The sequence below is a fragment of the Crocodylus siamensis genome, chromosome 2, assembly GCF_052110815.1.
Source record: "Crocodylus siamensis isolate JL-2025a chromosome 2, ASM5211081v1, whole genome shotgun sequence".
Classification (NCBI taxonomy): Eukaryota; Metazoa; Chordata; order Crocodylia; family Crocodylidae; genus Crocodylus; species Crocodylus siamensis.
The window spans coordinates 117,209,631-117,234,190 of NC_143396.1; positions in this window are offsets into that span (position 1 = coordinate 117,209,631).

Sequence of the window (24,560 nt, forward strand, 5' to 3'; positions counted from 1 at the left end):
CAGGAGTACTAGGTCCAGTTTTGGGCCCAGCACTTCAAGAAGGGTTTGGACAAATTTGAAAGAGTCCAGTGGGGAACGATAAACATGAGTAGAGGGCTGTGAAACTTGACTTATGAAGAAAGGCTGAAATAACTGGCTTTAGTGTATAGAAGAGAAAGCTGAAGAGAGGTATGTTAACAGTGTTTAAATGCCTGAATGGTGGTTATGAAGAGGATGGTGATAGACTTTTGAGGCTTCAGGGGACAGGACAATGATCTTGAATTGCAGTGAGGGAAAGTTAGGCTGGATATTAGGAAGAACTTACTATGAGAGTGGCTAAGCATTACAATAGACTACCCAGAGGTTGTGAAATCTCCAGCCTTGAAAGTTCTTAAGAGCAGGTTATATTTGGCTGGGTTGGTCTAGATAAGGATAACTGTACCAGAAGTAGGAGGTTGGCTGAGATGACACCCTGAATTCTTCCAGCCCATCCTTGCTATGATCCTATGATTCCATCAGTAAAATTCAACTGCACTAACTGCATTCAACTGCACATCCTAGTAATATATCAGACATCTCCTTAATCCAAACAAGAGACTTAATTTATGAATTTTTATTCATAATTTACACTAATTTTTTATTCTCTGACTACATATTTTTTCTTTAGATTTCTCACTTCTCAGACAGTCATGTCTGAGGATTTTGATTTCTGAACTGTGGGTGCGTCTGCACATGTATTTACGTTGACTTAAATTTACTGAGCAAAAAGTTACTGTGCAGTAAGCAGGAATAAGCTGGCATCTACATGTGCAAGTGTTAAAGTGCATTAACACCATGTGTGGACTGACTTGGGACTAAAGTTAGTCCCAAGTCAGTTCACACACACAGTGTTACTGTGCAGTAAGGCATCTATACATGCATTACTGTGCAGTACCTAATTTGGCATAAATTTGATACCTGCATGGTGTAGGTATCAAATTTATGTTCAAGTCAGCATAAGTTTTCTGGTTTGGGACCATGTGCTTCTACTATCTGTTTGGACTGATCCTGCAGTTGGAAAATGATAGATTGCTGCCGCTTTCTGACACGTGTTACTTATTTCTCCCCCCTCCACACAAATGTCTTCATAGACCTTAACTTTATTACAAAAAAGGTAGTAAAAGAAAGATGTCAGAAATATGTGTTAGGGACAGGAAACAGTTTCTTAATTCAATCTTTGGACAGATTACTTGAGAGCTTTCCAGAATTCTCCCTAAACAGCCTTATAGGAAAATTGCAACATGCATATTTTTTAATTACTTTTAGAAATCACTCCTAGCTACAACATTTGGACAGTAACTGCTGCATACATCTCTGGCTGTATGTTCACTTCCTCTTCCTGCTGCCTCTGAGGTTTCTGGGATTTGCAATCCAAAATTACAGTGGCAGGGTTCTGCAGCGTTGCTCATACTTCCTATTCCTGCTTCCAGGTGCCTCTGGGATTTGTAGTCCACAGTTGCAGCCAGCAATATGTTTGAGTAGGGGCAGTCTCTGCTCTGTAGACTGGGCTGCAACCCAATCTAGGATTGCCTCCCCTACTCCCCAGTCAGCCAGCCCTGACTGCTCCAGCTAGAGAGCAGAAGGATGGGGCCACCCTACTCTCTGGAACAGACAAAACAGCCCAGGCTTGGAAAGCATGCAGGGATGCTAGGGGACTGTGATTTAACTTGAACCAGGAAAGGGTTTGGGACAGTAGTTTTGTAAAACGGTTTGACCCAAATCAGTTAAGTCTGATACTACGTTCAACCAGGTTTATCTTAAACCATTTGTAGCCATTTTGAAATTGGTTTATATGCACTGAGCTTCTGCTTTTGTTTTTTGTTTTTGTTTTTGTTTTTTACAGGTTTAAACCAGTTTCTGATCACTTAAATCAGTTTATGTGCATCCTCTGTCCCTGAGAGCTTGAATTTCCCTGTCCTTCTCAATGAGCCAGTCCTGATGCTTATTTGAGAAGAAGCCTTGAGTTTCTTCACAGGCATCATGGGTGCCTATTTTTAGGGTCTCCCACTGAGCCATAGTGTCAGTATCATCAGGAAGGTCAGAATTTCTCACTAAAGTATTGCTGGAGATTATCACTTTTAGCCAGGTCTTTCAAGCACTTGATATTGAACCACTTCCTTAGTTGCTTTGGTTGGTTATATCATTCCAGGGAGATACAAATAGACATGATGGAATGTATCAAATGATGATTCATCCAGCAGTCACCTGCACTGGTCATAGTTCTGCTGTTATGGACATCATGATGGTCCCAGACTCGCACCATGATGTAGTCAAATCAAGTGTCTGCGTTTTCAGTGGGGATGCATCCATGACATGTTCCATTTCTTGCTTTGCTGGAATAAAGAGTTTGTAACAATGAGATCATGTTCTGAACACTTGCTCAGGACAAGAAATCCCTTTCAAGTGGCTTTTCTCATGCCATCTTTTCCTTAGCTCAGAGTCCCTGCCTACCAAGGAAATCACACACACACAAACACACAATTATCTTATCTTCTTTGCGGATAGATGACAGGAGTTGGTCAAATTTAGAATATAATTCTTCTTTTGTTTCATCATCTGAATCAAAGTTTGAGGTGTATGCTCTGATGAATGTTGCATGTTGTCAGTTAGTTGAAGATGAAGGACCATAAGATACTTGTTGATGCCAAGTGAACATTCTGGTGTCTGACTAGCAATCTTGGTTTTGACAGCAAAACCAATGCGGTGGATGTGCCAATCTTTTTCAGATTTTCCTTTCAGGAAAGGGTGTAGTCACCACCATGTTCTATGAGCTGCCCATTTCTCACATTTCTGGTCTCATTAAGTGCAGCAATGTCAATATTAAACCATTCAAGTTCTCTTGCCACACAAGCTGTCCTTTACTCCAGTCAGTCATGAGTCTGTGGTCCAAATCATGCAGACATTCCAAGTTGTAAACTTCATTACTTGATTTATACCACAGAGAGAGTTATCCCACTGGACGCAGTCTTCCAGATGGGTGAAATGAAACAGACTACACTTATGGCACCTGCAAATGCTTCTTTTAATGTGAGGATGCTATTGCATATCAGCAGCCACATGATACTTCACAGGAAGAAAGCCACAATCTGATAATAAGAAAAACCTAGAGGACTAGAGGTTTCTATTCCACTGCAGCCTTCATCTACCTTTGTGGCCATTTGCAATATTCTTTCTTCATTCACCTGCTCCATTGTTTGGATATGTGTGATTTATTCACAGAACAGATACGACCAAAAGGCCATTGAACTAGCTAGCAATGTGAAGTTTGCTGGCAGTTTTTGTCTGGGACAGCACTTAAGAATTATAGCCAACTCTATACGTTGTCCATCTTAGTGCTGGATACGTCAAGTGGGCCTCCCTTTCAATAATTCAAAGTGAATAACACTGATGGTATTGCTCTACAAAACACTAACATTGCTGATTACAATTCTTGCCAAGCCAGAGTACATTTTGACCGCCTACTTTGAAACATAAGAAAAGTGTCTGAAATAGGAGTGGGTGAAATTTCTACTGAATCACGTTTCTTTAAAATGCATATTTGTGACAAATGGAATATTTTAGAAACATTTAAGAAATGCCTGGACACAAAAGAAAAAATATTTAAACCATTATTTTTTTATTTAGCCAGAAATTGAAAAAAAGCGTTTCCATACACTTTCGGACTCAAGCATGCTGATCTAGTCTATGTCTCTTTAAAGGAAGTAGCATGAACATCAGGGTGTGGGGAAGGCAAATTTTAAATCATTTATCAAAGCTGCATAACTTTGCTAAGAATTTTTTTTCTTTTCTTTTCCTATTTTTTACCTTAACATTTTGAGAGGGTTGGGTAAAACTTTCATTCTTTTTGGTGGAATGGTATTCATTAGTTAGGACAATCACAAGTGCTTCAATAAATATTTCATGAATATTATAAAGCCAAAATGAAAGTCAACATGCTTTGAGAAAAAAGGCTGCATCTACTAGTAGTCTGACAATTTAAACCATGTCTGAATGACTGAGTCTGTCCCCTTAAGACTGAAAATGGAGGAGGGAGGATACAAACGATAGTTCAATACCCCTTCCAGCTATTCAACAGTGCACAAGTGTTGAGAACAAGGAAGGGAGAGGCTATGTTAGTGAAAAAGTTCCATGATCTTCAAGACAAGGAAGTGACAAGAATAAACAAATAACTCAGGGGAACAAACTGCTTATAGGAGTTTTAGACAGGCAGACCAACTTAAAAATTATCAGTGGGATACTTTATGCTTAATGAAGTATCTGAAAATATTTAAGGAAAACTGCAAAATGCCCTTTGGTGATTTTTGGTGGCACTGATCATAACTTAATGACTCTCAAACTGAATACCATTTAAAACTCTTGTAGAAAATCTGGTGCAAGCTATTTTCTTTCTAACCAACTTGATCTGCATTTGGCCATATCTGAATTCAATTCTCTTCAAGGGTTTCATTATACTAGATTGATTTATTGATCCAAGAACCAGATCTAATCTGCATGTGTAAATTAGCAGGAAGAACATTTACCTCACTTTACTCTATGGTTGGATTGACTGTATGCTTAATGTTTTTCTGCAGAGCTCTGGGGTTTACAAGATGCATTTGCAACCAAAGGAGTTATTTCAGTTTTCAGTACATATTGTATATATTTTCCAAAAGGAAAGGCAACATAAATTTATGTGAATTAGAATTTGCAACTACTCATGAGGCTTTCCAAGTAGAATGCATCTATATTTCAGAGTACTTGACTCCCTACCACACACACACCAGAAGCACTAGAAAGCTTATTTGAATCTCAAATTTCCATTAAGAAGGCAGCATTTTTTATCAACTCTAATATGATTTTCTTAGAATTATCTTATACACACAATTTTAGTACTCTCTCTTTGTGGGAGGTGGACAATAAAACTTGCTTGAATATGAGATAATACATCTGTTTTATAGCCCTTTTTATAAGAAATTGGACATTTGGACACTTTCTCAATTCAAACTAAATGGGGTGGAAAAAAGAAATAGAGTCTAAATGAAACTTACTAATCATGTACTGCATCTGCATCACTTTATCAAGTGCAGAGTTTCAGATATTCAAACAAATTTAGTTACAAGACAAAACAATGCAGTGTATTGATTTAGTACTATAGCTATCTTCAACTTTGGGGCAATTTATTCATAGAAATATGATAATTAACTGTTTCAAATAAGTATAGTTTTGGAAGCATTTAACCTCCAAAGTATCAGACATGTGGCACTAAAAATGTTTATTGGTCTTTGAAACAAATGTAAGCTAATAGACAGAAATGGAGAGTCAGAAACAAGTTAATACTGCTGAACCCACTAAATCCTCTGCTTAATTTTACAACAAAGATACAATATCCAAATCTTGAGCATTTGTTTACAGTATTGGGAAAAATACTACCCCTGCTTAAATGTTTAGAAATCACACTGTAGTCAGTGGGCATTTCAGCAATATGATAGGGATGAGTGGAAGTAGACTGTGTATAAAGCACTGGACTGCAAGGGAATGTGAGCTACATTCCCAGTTCTAGCTTGATGATCTGCATGACACATGGCAAGTCACTTACTTTCTTCATGTCATGACAGCACCAGAGCAGTCCAGAGAGACTGAGTCAGAAACCTTAGAGATATCTTTATTTTAACATCCAGCTAACCATCTAGAAAGATCAGCATTGATATCAGTCCAAATTGCTCGTACTGATAAGTAGTATTATATTTGACAATATTCCTAGGTGCCCGTTGGTTCTGGTCTCTACTCCAGGGATTGTTTCTGTTTTGTTTTTATCCAGTGAATGCTTTACATACATTTTACATAGTCCTGGTATCAGAATCTGGACTATTTCCTAGCCTCAACTGCATATCTAACCATTTAATTACACTGCCAGGTCCTGTGTTGTGTTCTCCCCCTATGGGATCATTTGCTCAGCATTCCTTTACAGCACTGTGGCACAGATTCAACAGAAGGCATAGTGAGTGCCTCTCACCCTGATTATTTGCTACCTAGGTATTTAGGGCACAATTTTAGGACACAGGAGATGTGGCTTTTGTGCTTCCTTAAGCTGGGAAGGGTATTGAACCAGGGTTTCCATTTCCTAGAAGGGAGTACTCAAAGGCAGCAAAATACCAGCACCTTTTTCTCCTCCTGCTCTTTCCTTTAATGCTGCCATGTATTATGAAGAAAACAGCTATAACTGTATTCTGCAGTTGTATACTACTAGTCAAGCCCAGAACATACCTACCAAATCAGGTGCTTTTCTCTCTGGTTATGGATCCCAGCAAAGCTCTGGAAGGAGCTAGGCCTCCTGCTACTCACTGGGTCCATCTGTGCATCCTCAGGAGGAGAATCTCAATTAACTATGGAACTTTCAGGCTGAATTGGAAACACCCCTAGCGCGTTTTAAGTGCTTCCTTTGAGAGGTTTTTTTTTGGGGGGGGTAGGGGGGGAATAGTTTTAGTCTCAGAAATCTCAAGGCTGTGCATATTGGTTTTAGATCTGGCCCTACTATTAGTTTTCAGCCTCTTCCGTTAAGAGCCAGATGTTGAGGCAGTGATATTAAAGTGAACAGAGATTTGATGGCAACCAATCAATTCAGAATTGTTCAATAGTCATGAAAGGGAGAGCACATAGGAATGAAGCTCACTTTCTTCTGAAGAAAGGAGAGGAAACACTCTTCCTTGCTTTGTTCAGAGCAATTGGAGAAGCAGTTACACTGACAGGCTATTATCAGTTTATTCCATTTTAGCCTTTTTGTTAACTGGAGCATTTTAAAGAGCCTATAACAGCCAGAATTTAAAAAAAAAATGTGCTTCTTGTTGCTGAGGATGTTGAACATAAACATTCATAGTAGCTTGTATTTAGTTACTGTACCTTGTGGAGGGAACCTAACAAACAGCTTATATCTGTCCAGGACAGTATTCCTACAGAATATGCACTAAAATAGAATAGCACAATTTCGAAGTTTAATGCTAATATGCTAGTTACTTTAATCACAGACTGTTACTGAGTTATGGATACTACGCCTCTTATGCTGGCATAAATCAGGCAAGTAACAGATAAATCCAAAGAGGATTTGTGAAAAAGCAAAATAAATTCTAGGATTGTGACTTCCTATTTTTAAATGCACCACTTAGCAATTATAAGGGTGTGTACAGACATGCTCAGAGTTGTAAAGTTACAGCATGTAAAAAGGGGGCACTCCACAGCTAGGCAACAGGGGGCACTCCACAGCCTCCTGGAGTTTCTCCAGAAATTTGACCAGCATGCACAAGTTATTTAAAGCACTGTAGGTTGCTAAAGTGTTATAAAACACAAAGCTTCAAATTTAATAACTCATTTTACAAGAGTTAATTTAAAAGTGCTGTACTCATTTTTAAAGTGCTGTAAAGCCATGCACTTCTGTTAAGTCAGGGCTATAAAGCACTTTAAATGGTGGGAAAAAAAGCATCTTCTGTACCCTAATAGCTTTAGGGGAAATTAAGAACTTTGTGGATTCTTACTGACACCCCTCTCTACCCCCCTAAACTTCAGGGCTTTGCCATAGTGGCTATAAATTGAAAACAGAATTGTATTCTTAATCTTTTATTGTCCTAGTAAATCATTGAGGGGGACAGATTTTTTACAAAACCCACTGGATAGCCATAACATATTCATTTCAAACCTGAAATTCTAAACTTCAACCAAAAAGTTTAAACACTTTTATATATCCCTTACTATGCTTAGATTAATTGTTTGGCTTTTTTCCTAACAGCACTACTTCCAAACATTCATTCATGTGAAACTAAACCTCAGAAGGTAGCAACAATGCTCATAAAAATGGGAATGTCTTTCAATTTTCTGTATAGTAGCCTTGACCAATGCAAGATTTTTTTCAGAACCTAACTTAGGCATGCAAATCTTTAGCATTAATTTGACTTTAAGTACTTTCCATCATTGTTGCTCTATAGATTATATGGCATAATCGTTTTCCCAAACAAAGGGATACATATATTTCATGTTGATGACATTTTTCTTTAGGCTACCTATAGTCTTTGATAAACATACATCTCATATATGTAAATCAGGGCCTAATTCAGAAATGTAAGGGTGTAAATTAGAAAATATTATTCTGTATATGAACATACTGATTACTGGTAAATTTTGTTATTTTTCTTTGGATGATGGAAGAGATCTGTATGATTAAGGTATGACCTCTGGGATCTAGTGAAAGAGATGAAGGCAAGGTCAGAGCAGATGGTTTTATCAATGATTCTGCTTATGCTAATCATCAGAGAAGATAACTGGATTCTAAAGACCCAATGAATAATTGCAGTAATGCTGTAAAAATGAGGGTTTCAAGGAACATACTTTGGAGATTAAATCAGTCATTTGGGCTATATATAGTCTTACATCACTACCAGGCTTATTGGAAAGATTAAAAAAAGGAAGGAAAAAGTGCTTGTAACAAGATGAAAAAGACCATTACAAAGAACAAGACACATTTACTGGATGATGTAGATGATCCAGCATTAGTAGGCATAACTGAAATTTGGCCAGATTTCATTTTTAAATTGGTATGTTAAAAAGGTAAGAACAATGTTCAAAATGTATGTCAGTTAAAAACTGACAATAAAAGGGAAGACTAGGAATTCTGTCCTTCTACATTTTGAGAAGCTCAATGATCTCTATAAGGGATGCATTGAAGGTCAAATTTTTGTCCTAACATTAGAAGAATTTACCATGATGATAGGATATATGATACTGTATGAGTAAAATTATTTGAATGCAAGGAATGAAACACTATTACTAAGAAAATTAGTGCAGACTGGTGGAGTTTTAAATAAATGCTTAATAGCACTTTCATTCATGTTCCCATTGACCTAGCTAAACCTGGTTTAGTCCACTGCACAGAATGGAATGAATGTTACTGCCAAGAATGCAGACTTGTGTTTACTTCAAATAAATGTTCACAGATACTGAGCTGAGGATTGGTTTAGGGCTATTTCTAATGGATTTTGGGGTTCTCATCTGTTAGCTAGGTCCTCTAATTCAGTTTTTACCCCCATCCCTGAGTTCTGCCTGATCAGTTTATTGCTCATGTTTTCCTCATTCAGAGCACCCAGAGTGACAATTTGGTTTTTACCCATGTTTCTGAGTAGTAGCTGGAGAGATTATTATTCAAGTTATTAGTAGGAACCCCTAAGATTTTGGTCTCAGATAGCATCTAGCAGAAGAGTTGTACTGGTTCCTGTAGATCAGTCATTAATTGAGAAAAAAATGACTTTTGAATGTTTACCATACTTAAGAGAAACTTTACCCTGATATCCTTGTATCCTTTAGATAAAAATGTAACCCATACATTTTCTCCTCTTTTTCCATTAATAGACAGTAGATAGAGTTTTGTTTGTTTTTTCCTCTATCCCTTTCCCTCCCCCTCCCACGCTCTCCCTCTCTCCCCGTTTGGCTGAAGTGAAAGCTGTCTTCCCAGTGGATACACTCGCCACTCTAGAAAACCCCCTGAACACATGACAAGCCCTGTCTAATTGCAGATGACTAACAAATCCCCTCTATCACTGCCTGTGTCTCCAGCTGTGGCCTGTCCCTGCCCATGCCCAATAAGAACAGTGTTGGAATCCAGCTTGAGATCCTGTCTGGGAAGGCGCTATGTATGTATACAGTCAAAGTGTGTCATGTCCATGTCTTCATTGCCCACCCTGACATGTTTTGGAGGCAGTGTCTAGTTGCAGCAATGCCAGAGCAATCCTGGTAATCATAGTGCACCCTGTACAAACCACCCATTGCCAAGGGAACTGGTGACTAAGTGGCAGCTGCTGTGTGCAGCCCTGGCCACAGGCACTTTTGTCTGTCACTTAAACCAAATGGCATCAGCAGCCTACCCTTTCTGCAAGGAGGAGGTGGAAGAGACTTTTTCATGCCTTCCTGAATTGCTTCCAGCTCCAGGCACTCTTTTCAGGCCTCAGCACCCTCTTTAGCACACTTGACTTGTACACAGTCTCAGAGAAGTCCATTTTCTCTATCCCGTACCAAGTGGCAAGGGGAGCACGATCTGCTTGGGCAGCTTCATGCTTAGCCAGGCCAAAATGAAGAGATAACTGAAAAGCTGCAGAAACTTGCACCAATTACACCTTCCAACTTTTCTGCTTCCTGGCCTGGGCACATGTCACATTTGAATTTGGACACTTCATCTTGCAACAAAACTTAAACCAGTTTGTGTCAGGCTGGGCCATTGAGGACGGGCCCCTGCAAGGTGGAAGATAGACAGCTGTACTTATGCATGTAGCACCATGACAGGTGTGGGTTTCAGTCTCTGGAGACATGATTTTTTTTGTTGCTAATAAGTATTTCATGCTCAGCTCCTGGGAGGGCCATATATCTTTGCACTTTCACAATTTGTTTGAATATGTTTATAATAAAGTTTTGAAAAAGTCAAAAGTTTCTCATTATGGTGAGACAGATGTACAAATTGAAATGAACTGTATAACTTAATACTAACTCCTAGACTACAGAAGAGCTACTTGATAACTCTGTAGGAAAATTAATCTTTCTACCAATAGGATCTAATTTGCTGAGATATTGTGAATAATATGAAATGTTGGTAGGAGCTACTATGAAATACTTCAATTCAATATGAGTCAGTATAATTTGGCAACACAAAGATATTAGATTTCAAGAAAGCAAATTTGGAGGAATGAAGAAATTTAGTGATCAGGATGCAATGGGAGTAAGAGTTACAATTGGAGCTGTCACACTGAAACAGAGCAATGTACGTGTGTGTAATGCTGTTCATTGTAATGTTGCACAGGAAGTGAAGAACCTGACTTGTACTAGAACAATATGCATTTCACACACACACACTTTAAGAATGCTATTAGTGAAACAAGACAAGTGTCATAAGAAAGTAAATATTTTTTAAAAACAAACAGCAAGTTTTAATTCCAAAGGAAGAGATAAGGTGTTCCTTAACACCTTAAGATTTGGAGTTTAAAAAAAATACTCCATAGCACTATCATTCATGTCCCAGTGGCCTATCTAAGCTTGATTTAGCCCACTGCACAGAGTAATGATGATTTTTCAATGCTACTGCCAAGAATGCAGACTTGTGTGAATAACATTAGTACCCAGGAGCAAGCCAAGTTCATTTTTTTTTCCAAATTCAGTGTCAGCTGTTAGCATTAGAGCTGACATGTAAGATGGTGTAAATTATTTATGAAAAAAATAGGATGAAACAAATTTTCTTTTCTTTGTAAGGAAGCAAGGCATTATTAAAACCACAATTCTTTGATAATACTGGTCATAAGAAAGGATATAGCCGGCTATGACAAATGAGAGGTAAAGGAGACAGATAAAGCCATAGAATACAAATCAAAATGGGATTAGTTTGAAAGAAATATGAATGACTTGTACCTACACAGGTATATTGTAAATTACAATATCATTGAATGATATTTCACACATGGTACAGATATAGATGAAGAATCTGTTCAATACCTGATTTTGAACTTGTCATTGAATAACCATTGACTTCAATATTTTATATGCTGAATAAGCGGTCTTCTGGACTTGGTCGATGTTCTCCGGCTTCAAGGAATCCAGACTTAGACCCAATACAAATAGACATCATACAGAACTTCATGATAGGAATCTCACAGAGCCAGGTTAAGAAGTTATGAAGCAGTGCATAACCATGTTAATTTCAGTAAGATCAAGCTCAGAAAATATATGAAATCCTGGTACCAAATCTCAGATGACTTCTATTCACATAAAGGAAAAAACATTCCTACCAGGCCCATATTGCAAGGATGGCTGGCCCAAAAAGAGCAGGTTACAAAGGGGTGGAGGAGAGAGAGAGACAACAGTATATACTGAAGAACAACAGGTAGGAGTGCCATCTTGGCAATATTAAGTGCTTACATGTTCATAACACTTGTCTGAGGTGAAAAATAGTATTATCACCAACTTATAGTTGAGAAAAACTAAGTAAAAGATGAGAAAGGAAAAAAATGTGAAGGAGGGAGCAAGAACTTCTGAAAGCCTTGAAAAAGGAGGGAAGTACTTTTCAGTTTTTGCTGTAGAGGTCAGAGAAGGTTGTGCCTCACTGGAAAAGTGGCAGTGTTAAGGAAACAGAATACAACATCTGCACCAGTATTTTAAACTTTACTGCAGGTGTATTATATCTTCATGGATTCAATTAGGAGACATGGAATGACATTTCAGTAAGAGTGGCCTGTTAAAGTTTTCCACTTCCTGCTGGGGAATCAGGTATTTTGCAAGAAGACACTCTGATTAGTATAATTTGGCTGATTTATTGAGCAATTCTTTCTGAAATTGAGAAGTGGTTTACAAATAAGCAGAAAAGCCTCAATTAGTGAAATACATTGATTTACAGTACTTAGAAGACACAGTGGTTGAAATGCTTTTTAATAGGTTAGTAAGCTCTGAGGCATGAATTCTGGAGTTCCCCAAAATCGATGGTATGCTCACATCATTTGCTCCCCTACTTACTGTGAAGTTACTTGAAAGACTTATTTATTTAGCAGATGATGCCAAGATTAATTTAGACCAGAAAACACTGTTTAAGTTCTTTACGTATATACTTATGAGAGTCACAGCAGAAGTTCAATTAAAGAATATTACTAAAATGCCAGTTTCATCTCTGAATATAACTCTCCAGAGCACTTTCTTGGACCCCCTGCCTAGTGTTGTCTTCTCAAGCATGCTCCGAAGCCAGGCCAGATATAGCTTCTAAAGTAGGTGGGCCTGGCTTTTTAGTCCCGATTCTCATGGCAATCTGTGGCATCCTAAGAGACCTACCTTTTGCTTTAGCTCTGAGAGAGAGACTTTACCTCTTCAAGGGGATAGCCTGAGCCCACAAAGTCCTAGATGTAGCAAAGAAATCGGGCCCCCTTAAAATACAACAGCCTCTTTTTGGTCCACAATACAGGCTAAGTCCTTCTTCCTGAAAAGCCTGAGTTAGGAAACACAACCCTGGCTTTTCTCTCTCTCTCAAAAACTTTCGGGCTTCTCTCCTCTAGCATCTCTCTCACCTGTGTACTTATTTTTAAGACAATTTCTGCTTTAAAGTCCCACCTTGGTACTAGAAACAGCACAGAGTTTCTTCAGATCCCGAGGCTGGAGTTAACTTGATGTTATGATGGGTCTTCATATGCAAAATGGCCCCTTGTTGTCTTAATGGCCCACTGGCCACTAATGGAGCACACAGGTTTTTCTCTGAAACAGTTAACCTCTTATTTCCCATGTACAAGCTAACCAGGGAAATGGAGGCATGTAATATTAGTTATGCTATGAACAAATTTAAACCATACATGCACCAGAAGAACTATTTGTCACATCCTCATTGTAAGAGTTGAAGCCCTTAAGCCTTCACCCTCTTCCTGTTCCTAAATTAAGCTGTTCTTGCATCTCAGACTAGCTGATGAGACCAGGGGTGGGGGTTGAATACAGGTTCTGCTTTCATTTGGACTTGTAAGCCACTCAGCAGTGCAGACAAAGGCTAATCACTAATGGTAACACCTTCCCACACATTTCTCTCATGATAACCAGGACAAACAGGTTCTCCTACAGTCCTCTGGGAAAGAATTATAGAGCAGCTTTGTTTACTCGGCACAAAAATTTATGAAAAATGCTCCCTAAAAATTCTCATCAGTACAGATGGTTTTAGGTCAATAACAGGAAAAATACTGTGATCGAGATATGGCCTTGTAGAGTGGCTGTTCCTACCTAGACAATGCTAATTAGACTGCTCTGAATCAAATGCTTATCATTCAGACAAATTACACTGAAAACATATCTAGAGAAATGTAGTCTACACAGATAGATCTATTCTGTTGTCATGAAGTAGGCTCATTGGAAAGTATTTAAACTGCAGATCTTATATAACAAGGAAACCATTGCTGTATTTTAAAACCAATCAGGGACACTTCACCTTAGAAGTACAAAGCTGATACTACTTGGAGTTTCAGCGATGTAGATAGGTATTATTGATGCAGGAAGAGAGCGAGACAATGAATAATGACCTGGAAGACATGACCTAAACATGAAAACCTCAGAAAATGGATTGTAGGGATATTGAATAATGGTTCAAGGAAATACAGTGAACTATCAGCAAAGACAGAACCCCGCCCCACTACAGTCAATTAATATCCAAGGTGGCCAACCTGTGGTATGGGTGCTGCTTCAAGTGGTACAAGCATCCTCATGTGGGAGACTGGTGCAGGGAAGGGGAAAGGCAATGCAGGGTGCAGACAGAAGTGCAGCTCCCTGCTGTAACTGAGAACACTTTGCAGGAAGTGTTCCAAGGTACAGTGATCCCCCACAGACCAAACAGAAGTTCACGGTTGGTAAAGGGCGGAGGGGAGTCTAGATGCTGGTTGTGCTGGCACAGTGGCAGATAGGACAGGAAGCAGAAAGCAAATAAGGCTTGGGGAGAAGACAGAAGTGGTGCTTGGGGAGGGTGTAAGCCTAAATTGTAGCACACCTACCAAAAAGGCTGGCCCCTACTAATCTATATGATGAGAGAGAGGAGGACCAGGGAAGTAAAACCAGCAGAAACAGAAATTAACTTTACTTAAAATCAGATGCTGCATGTGAGTTATACTTTTCTGGCCACATGAATAAAAACCTATAAAGAGAAAAAAAATCCCATACAAAAGCTAACCATACTCCCTCCCCCCCACCCCGCCCAAAACAACAAAACCAGGAATGGAACAGAGTGCATTCAAATCTCAAAGGCAGTGAAAATAAAACAAACTAGCAGACCAATCTAATTGAGGTTTCATGTTTTAGGTTACAACAATCATTGCCACCTTTAGTCTGCTAATCACATATATTTACATGGTAGGCACTCTGGTAAATTATACATATATTTTTCATTGACCTATTTCTATTCCAGCTCATTAAATTGAGCTGCTTTCCACTTGCTACCCTCTGGCTAGGTGTAATAGTGTCCATGCCTTCTGGCTAGGTGATAATTAAATTCATTGAATAAGCTGCAAGTGGGTGGGAAAGGAACTATTTACACCTGTTCCAAGGGGAGTGGCCCAATTAACACTTTGCTTAGGAACTTAGCTTTTAAAATGTTATTAAAACTTAAAATTAATTTTGAACTCTGTTGTTCTTCCCATGTTCTGGATGATTCATTTCTCCCTTTTGGGAATTATAAACCAACATTTTCAAATACAGGTGTCTAAATCTATGTACCTATTTTCACATTTAATTTCCTAACCATATCTGCATTTTTTAATGTTAGAAAGCTGGCAAATTTCATTGGTTTCTTTTTAAAGGTATGGGGTAAAGTCTGAATATCTGTCAATTAAGAATTAGAGATAGAGGACCAATGTTGCTAATAATGTTACTTGTGCTTGCTTCTTAAATAAATCAGCTTAATTTCATTAGGGGCAGGAAGGGACCTTGCAAGATCATTGAGTCCAGGCCCCCTGCCATAGGCAATAAGTCTGTGGGGATCAAATGATCCCAGCAAGATAAACATCCAAATGCCTTTTGAATGAGTCCAAACTCCGTGCTTGCACCACCTCTGGGGAGTCTTTTCCAGACCCTCAGACTGTGAAGAAGTTTTTCTTTATGTTCAGTCTAACTCGGCCTTCTAGGAGTTTGTGGCCATTGGACCTTGTTATTCCTTGGGGAGCTCTGGTGAACAACTATTCTCCCAGATCCTGATGCATTCCTCTTAGGTACTTATAGGCTGCCACCAAGTCCCCCTGAACCTTCTCTTCCCCAGGCTGAAGAGTCCCATGTCCCTCAGCCTCTCGTAAGATCTGCTTTCTTGGCCTTGATCATACAGGTGTTTCTCCTCTGGACTCTATTGAGTTTATCCATGTCCTCCTGAAATGGGGGTCCAAAACTGGATGCAGTAGTCCAGTTGCGGCCTCACCAAGGCCGAGTAAAGCGGGAGGATGATGTCCCTGGTTTTGCTAGAGATGCACCAATGGATGCATGCCAGAGTTTGGTTAGTTTTTCCTGCCACAGGATTGCATTGGCAGCTCATGTTCATCTTGTGGTCAATCAAGACCTCCAGGTGTCTTTCAGTTATGGTGCTAGCAAGCGTAGCACTGCCAAGCCTATAAGTAAGATGCTGGTTGTTCCTCCCAGGGTGGAGCACCCTGCATTTCTCTATGTTAAATGCCATCAGGTTTTGATTCCTTCTCTGTTCTTGCCTGTTTGCTCTCTCACTCCTGCAGTTTCTTTTACCCAGTCCCTAAATACAATTGGAAGGATAGAAAGTGCCTTATCTTATCCTTGTCTATAACATAATGGTTAGAGTGCTCTCTTGGGAGGTAGAAAATATGGATTTAAAAGATTCTTATGCTAAAGAAGCATGGAAGCTGGGTCTCCCAATTCCTGGGTGACTGATCTGCCTACTAGGGCAGGGCTGTCCAGTTGGCAGCCCATGAGGGGCCAGCATGTGGCACGCAGACTATAAGTGTGGGCTACTTCCTTTCCAATTGCCCTGTGGTAGGAGAGGGCCCAGGGGCAAGACATCACCTATGAAGCCCATGCTGGTGATGTAGGAGGTTGTTTGCCTCCTGTGGAGGTGGTGGAAGTCCATATGCTACCATTACAGCCTCAGCAGTAGGTGGATCCCAGGAAGATCTGTGTCCCCCAGCAGCAGCAAAGCTGTACTAAGACATTATATAATGTGCTAGAAGTGTAACAAATCCTGTTTAGAAGCAAAATAAAATCCTGTTTAGTTCTTTGCAAGAACATCTGTAGGCAGCTGCCCCCTCAGAAGATGATCCCAGGATTGGATGGAGATGCCTGGTATGAGCAGAACTCAGCTTATCTTACAGAGGGAAAAGATTTCATACATTCAGCCCTGTTTAATGTTTTCCATTTGTTAATTGTAAGCATCTCCCTGCTGCTCAACAAATGTATTTTCTATACCACTCTGAGGTGCCTAACTCTCCCCATAAATTATATGAGGAAGCCTAAATACCTACTTCTTGGTTTCAGATTATAAGGTACCTGAACTTGAGCAAAAAGTTATCCATGGACAGACTTAAATTTTGGACACAAAGTTCTTTTTGGGTTTGGTTCTAAGTATCCTTTGTATAACATTCACTGTACCTTACCCAACACCCCTGAAATTAATAGCCAAATTCCCACTCTCTCACTGACTTCAGAGAAGGTTTATGCTGGCCACTAAATAAACAGCACTTTTTCAGCTTGTGCTGCTACCAGCCCGGTATACTATTGGCCATTTTTGTCGAGAAAACAAAAAAGCATACTTTTGGCTCACATTCTGGTTATGGTCCACTGAACCCTGCACAGTACTGCAACCTAGCTAGTGCTTCCCTGATCTATGTTTGTTCATGCAATTGCACAAAAACTGGGCATATTCTTAGGAAATACATTAGTTTAAAAGAAAATGCATTTTCCAAGAAAGCACATTTTGTCAAAAAGTTTCCAAAACATCACAGGATGGCTGAAGAATTACTTTTGAATCAAGTTTTATTATCTTACTTGATTAGATTCACCCATACACAGATGAAAGTCCATCAGTTTTGTTCGCAATTTTTTTTTTCTTTTTGGTTGCTTGTGATTTCATCAAATAGAAGCACATGCTGTGCCCATCTTGATCCTTCATGCTCTGGCATAGAAATGACTGAAAATAAGGTGAAAGCACTAGTCAGAGCACCTGCTTCTGCCCTATAAAATGATTTAACAGCTTCCACTTAAAAAGATGAATATGTATTTATAAGAATGAGTGCAAATAACTTTTAAAACCCACCAAATGTCAATGCCTAGGCACTAATTATAGTGTGTGTGTTACATAAGGGCAAATCTAATACATTTCTAGAAGGAGATGCTTGGTAACTGAAGTTTGTATCCAAGATGCTATGTCTGCAATTAACAGGAAGAAAAATTTATAATGCAAGGTTGTACTTGAAATTATTTTGATTACTTTGGAATTAAGGATTTCTGTATAGCCACTGATTTCAATACTCTGCAAGTCATTTCTGCTTTGCCCCTTATAGAAATATCTTCAAACTTGAGGTTTAACTACTATGCATCCTAAAACTTGATAAGGTAGGGGAAAATAACTTAAAACATGTATTTCTAGGAGCTTCTACTATTCTATCTATCAAGAACCATGGGTTTGATTTTCAGCAGGGTAGCTACACCTTAGTGCTTTGAACTGAAAAGTAGAAGTAAAACAGATTGAAATAGAAATAATGCTCCAAAGGCCCTGATCAAGGTTAAGAGCATCATATTTCAAATCACAGGTATGTCATCAATACAGTATCTGACCCTCCACCCCAAATATTTTGCTCTAATTTAATGCCAGTGTCAAACTTGCCCTCTGCCCTGGGCTAGATCTGACCCACAGGGCTCCCTACAGGCCAGATCCAGCCTGGGTCATGGGGCAGTTGCATTGTGGCCAATGGTAGATCCCCCTCCCCAGATCAGTAGTGACCCCTACATTTACATTGTTTAAAACTCCATAATTAACGATTCTTGACTTTTTTTTTTCAAGCCCTGTTCTATCCATTGTAGCATGTATTCAAATCTCATGCAGAAGAGTGTTGAAGGAGCATGTAGTTGTGACTGGTTCCATCGATGTGTATACATAGTACTTCGAGTTCTAACCAGGAGAAAATTGCAGTTAGCTGTCAGTGAGGTACATTTGTTTCTTATACCATAGGAAGATACTTCATTCCATTAGCTTTGCACATGCACTCTGCTTAGTATTGTGTTGCAGTATTTTATAGACAACAAAAAATTTTGGTCCTGAATCACCTTCTTCTTGCTGCCAACTGCTTTCTCACATCTCATTGCCCCTCAATTCCATTAATTTCTCAGATCAAAATACCACTTCTGATTACAACCCAATTTCCAATTATTTTCCTGACCACTGTCTATACCACTCATAAATTAAGGCAAGGCTCTTCTGGGTGGGGGGGTGGGGTGGGATAAAATCTTATGATTAAGATTACTTCTACTATATATATATATATGCATGAAGGGCTGATTTTAAGTTGCTGAGACAACTTTCATTTTGGAAGACTTAACCCTGAACTGCTTGACATGACACCATAAACAGAAATCTAGACAGTTACATTTATTCAGTAACCTTAAGATGGGGGGGAGGGGCTTTCAGGGAGAAGGAGGGGTAAGGGATGTAAAAAAAAAAAAAAATAGTTACTTCCCAATAACATCTGACTTCACTGCTGCCATCAGCACTGTGGCAGCCAGTACTGCCCTGTGCACCACTACTGCCCAGGGCACAGGGCTGCCCTGCTATATCTCATATATACATATTCATAAAATCAAGCCCTTTATACAAGTCTAACAATATCCTATTGAATTGCACACGTACTTATACAAATGAAATAAAAGCAGTCAACTCTGGAGCGGGAGATGACAAATTCAGATCAGTTCAGTACTAATGACCTATTCTTGGACCTGAGGCCTCACTCTCCAGCTAGGAATTCCATCCTGGACCTACCTAAGAATCATTTCCTGAGGATAGTTTCACTGAAACCAGTACAACTGGATGAACAATTTTAGCACCACTTTCCCAACCAGCTCAATTTCCTATTCACTTGTGCAAAGCAAACGGCACTATGTTGAGCTCCCATTGTACAATCTATCCTTTTAACTTCTTTGACTCCTTCCTACCTATCCCAAATCAATACTTGCTATCTATTTTAATTCTGCCTTTATCTTTCTCTATACTTTATATTCCTATCTGTTTCTAATTTTGTTCCACCTGTCTGATCTTCATGCCTTCCTGGATCTCTCCATGCTATTCTATACTCTGCAGACTGCCTTTCCCCAGACCGTAGCTTTTGTCTCCTTCCAAATCCAGATTTTCTCTTGAAAAGCACTTCTCTTGTCCCTAGAAACCTCTCCCTGCTTATATAAAATGCAAATTTGGATCTGGGAACAAGACTTGGATCCTTTTTCTCCTGGCACATGATGGGTCTCTTTCCATTTGGAGAAGTCTTAGGACTTCTAATTTACTATTATTGGGCTTGTAGGGGAGAAGGAAAAAGAGGGATATCTTTTTGCTAAACAAGTCATCTTTATTTACTGGTCTTCATTCCTTCTTTTCACAATAAAAGGTATCATTGTGGAACCAAGAGTTTTAGGTTTTTGTATGAGAAAGACTAGATGCTTAAGTACTGGAGCCTATGTTTTACCCTCCATTCATAAAAATTACTTAGAATTAGGAAGCATTAATATCACATAATAGTTTAAATTCTCCAGAATATTATTTTTTTCAGAATCATAATGCTATAGAGCTGGTTTGGCAGTCAGACAATAATGTGACTAGCTATAAAACACATACATTTACTGTAAGGCCTTTGATATTCTTTGTCTGCACAGAATTCTTTTCTTAAGGTCTACTTGTAGTAAGGATTCTTGCACCAGTTCTTCCACCATTAATATTTCCCCTTGGATATATACAGTAGGCAAAATTAGATGTCATCTTAACCCTGACTTTCCAATCCAACACAAGTCAGGATGAATAGGTAACTGGAACCTTTATATGATTTCTACTAGCTCTGCTAGCCACCAAGAAAAAATGCTAACAAAAGGAGAAAACTAATATTTATGGTGCTGGCTGTATTGAAGTCATTGACTTTGTGCTGTAACTACTTGTTATTCTCAGTCATGGGAGTGGTAATAATCTCCTGCCATGAAGATGTATTTTCCTGATCAGCAACTAATCTTTAGTATCTTCATCTTACTGTTAAAAAACTTTTAAAAAAAATTAATAGCTTCAAGTGATTCTTTCATTGCATCTAGTATTTTATGTATTAGATCCACAATTTTAATACAGAAAACAAGGTTCCACAATCTGACGCCTAAGGCTGAGAACAGTGTCTACTGTTGAAGTTTTGCAATTCATTAGACCCGTACTTTACTATTCTGCTCAAATTCTGAAACGGGGGAATCCTGTAGTTCAGGGGTGTCAAAGGGGCCCAAGGAGCCCTCTCATATAGGCCATGATATCGCCCGTGGGTCTTGGATTGACCCTATGTGCTGCATGTATAATGTCCTATGTGCCATATGCAGTACTACCTCCTGCTGTGAGTAGGAATAGACCTAGTACATGTGCTGCCTGCAGAGTGCAAGGCTGGCCCAGGGTGTATGCTGTACATGTTCTGCAGGTTCAGGCTGGAGTGAACACTGCATGAAGTGCCCACACCAGACCAGCCCCAGAAGCTGGATCCAGGAACAGTCCAGATTGGGCCCACAGACTGGCCCCATGCAGCCCAAATCAGCTTAGTGTACTGCATGCAGTGCATGAGGCTGGAGCCAGTGTGCGCTTCATGCAGCATGCTTGGTGCAGGCAGGTAGCATGCTGAGCAGGTCCAGAGCATGTGCTACACCTGGCATCTAGGGTTGGAGCTGGCGTGCATGCTGGCTCTGGTGAGAAAGAATGGTCTGTGATCCCAGTCTGGCTTGTGGACTGACCCTATGCCCCTCATCTGGCCTGCAGGGCTGGATGAGTTTGGTACCCCTGCTATAGCCAATACAATTTGCCTACAAAAGCAAATCCTCTCCCTACACCAAAGCAAAGGCAGTCAACCAGAATTCTCAACCACAACCACCAGAGTATAATCTTGAAAAACCACTTATAAAGATGAGAAGATACTTTAATTGTACGCACAATTTAACTGGTTTACTTATTGCTCATTTAGCAAGGTCTGCCAATAAATGGTATTTAAGTCCACACATACTGCTAAATGTTATGATATCCTTACACAAAGGCATGAAGGCAACCGTAACGTATGATAATCAAGAGTCTGACTCATTCAACATCAACAACGGAGTGAATCAGGGCTATGTACTGGCTCCCACATTGTTTAATATTTATACTTATCATTTCTGCTTCAACACATTTTTGTGATGTTCGAGAGGATGTCCATTTGAGCACTAGACATAATGGAGGACTGTTTAACATTGCAAGTTTCAGAGCTAAGATGAAGGTGAAGGAGATCACCATAAGGAGCCTGTTGTTTGAAGATGATGTAGCCCTTGCGGCCCACAGTATGGATCCCCTACAACATCTCATTATCATGTTGTCTGTCTCATGCAAACTCTTTGGGCTAGCAATAAATTTGAAAAAGACTTAGCATGCACCAACAGTCTTCATAACCAGATCCAGATAACACGCTAGATGGTACTCGTCTGGATATCGTTGACCAGTTTTATACCTTGGCTCTACTGTTACCAGCAATGTAGATCTTGATGCGGAGCACACTAATAGAATCAGCAAAGCAGCCAGGAACTTTGGTTTTTTGCAAGACAGAGCCTGGAACAATAACAAACTGTCAACTAAAATGATAATCCATATTTATGAGACATGCTTTATCTACTCTTCTATATGGCTCAGAAACATGGACGACGTACACCAAACATACCAAAAGACTAAACAACCTTCATATCAGATGCCTACATAAAATTATTTGAAGAAGAGGGCAAGATCTGGTAGCAAATGTGGAAATGATAAATCATGCTGATATATCATTCATGGGAATGTCAATTGGTAAAGGAAGACTCAGTTGGCTTGGTCATGTTAAGCAAATACTGGATCAGAGAATCCTGAAGAATGTGCTGTACTCTGAAGCTTGCAAAGGGTCTAGAAAAAGAGGCAAACTGCTGTGCAGATTTTGGGATGCTTGTAAAGATGACTTGGCATTCTTTGAAATGTCTGTGGGTGACTGGGAAAGGAGTGCAGAATGCTGCTTGGTTTGACTGAGTCTGCTTGAAGATGGAGCGAGGCACTGCAAGATAGACTGGATCGAATTTTGTGATCACTGGTATCTAAGGAGGAAAAAAAATCAGCTGCTCAGATTCAGAGCATTACTAGTGCATGGGCGTGTCCTACCTGTGGGCACGATGTTGCTTGCACATGGGACTTGGCAGCCATCAAAGAGCTCATTAGCACATACACCATGTTCTTTAAAGAATGATGGTGCCAATTGACTGCATGTCTGCTAATAAATGCTATTTAAGTAATTTTCAGTAAGAAGTTACCCCTTCTTGAATGATTTTGCTTTGCCACTAACTAGATTGAATATGCTACTGCACTTATTTTATCTTATAAAGGCTCTTGATACTATATCTTCACTCCTAGTTTATAGCCCTCATCCATCCTTCCTAGCAGACTGCTTCCATTTCTATGAAGTCTTTTTTCTGGGATTTAGCTCAGCCTGCTTCTTTCTCTCTCTGACCTGAGGAAGAGTGCTTGATTCTGAAAAGCTTGTTTAACAGCTCTTTCAACCATACAGGTGGTCCAATAAAAGGTATTTCAAAACAAATTGATTACTTCACGTCAGTTTTGTTGATTTACTTAAAACCTTTGTTAAACTCAAACATCATATTTTGCTTCTTTAAAGAACATGTTGAATCCTATATTCCTGAATATATTCAGAATTGCATAATACATTCTCCAAGCCTTTATTTTATTTCCTGTTAAAAATTTAGGGCACAATTCTAAACAGACTACTAATAGCTGGTTAATGAAATATATTCATATACATGCACATACCAGTATTTGAAAGAATAAAGGAATGCAATTGAATTGACTCTATCATATACTGGTTATGAAGTGTAAGAGGAAATTCACTATGGGGTCTGTACAAAGCTGCTTCCATCTAATGAGCTTGTCTTATTTAATTTCTGACATTCCTCTTAGGAACAATCTTTAGGGACATTGCTCTTATTAGTACTTCATTAATGGTTATAAGAAAGCGATTTACCTATATGTAGTCTTTACGAAACATACTGCACAGATTTGGTTATCTTGGTCAGTCAGACTGCTACACGAGCAGAACAATCAAGTAGGTACTGAAGCACATAGTTCTACTTAATTTTACCACTAATCCTTTTTCAATAATTGCTTAAATAGTTTCTTTTATTTATTTTGCTATTATTGGTTCCCTGAGACCTAAACTCGTGAAGCAGGAAAATTACACTACTGATTTTTTGGGAAAAGTGAAGCTTCAATTTCTTTATCTACTTTTATCATTCTTCAAATCAAACTTAATTATTTTTTCAGTAGGATCCAGTTCTGATCAAAATGCAATATTAAAGTGCTGGTTTTGTCATAGGGAGATTGTTGTTCAAGAGAATTAGATCTAGGCATGGCTGAAGTTATGTACTGCTGTGGATGTAATTAGAGAAAAGAAAGCTAGGCACTATACATATAAGAACACAGAGGGACAATATTTCTTTTCTGTAACAAATTATTAGATCTCGTCTATGCACATGTTTGATTTGCTTTATTTTTTTTTCAAAATTGATTTAAAAAACAAATTATCATAGACTGCAACTCCATTGCACTAGGCTTTGTATAAACACAGAGCAAAGAGGAAGAGAGCTGCTTTAATTAAAGCACATGCAGCGTCTTGTGCATCAGTGTCCCCATGCTTTAAAATGGTAGTGGGGACATTTTAACTAAAGCTTATAAAACAAGCTTTAGTTAAAGTCCCTCCACCATAATTTTGAAGTGAGATGTGGAAGCTGGTTGGAGCACACTAATT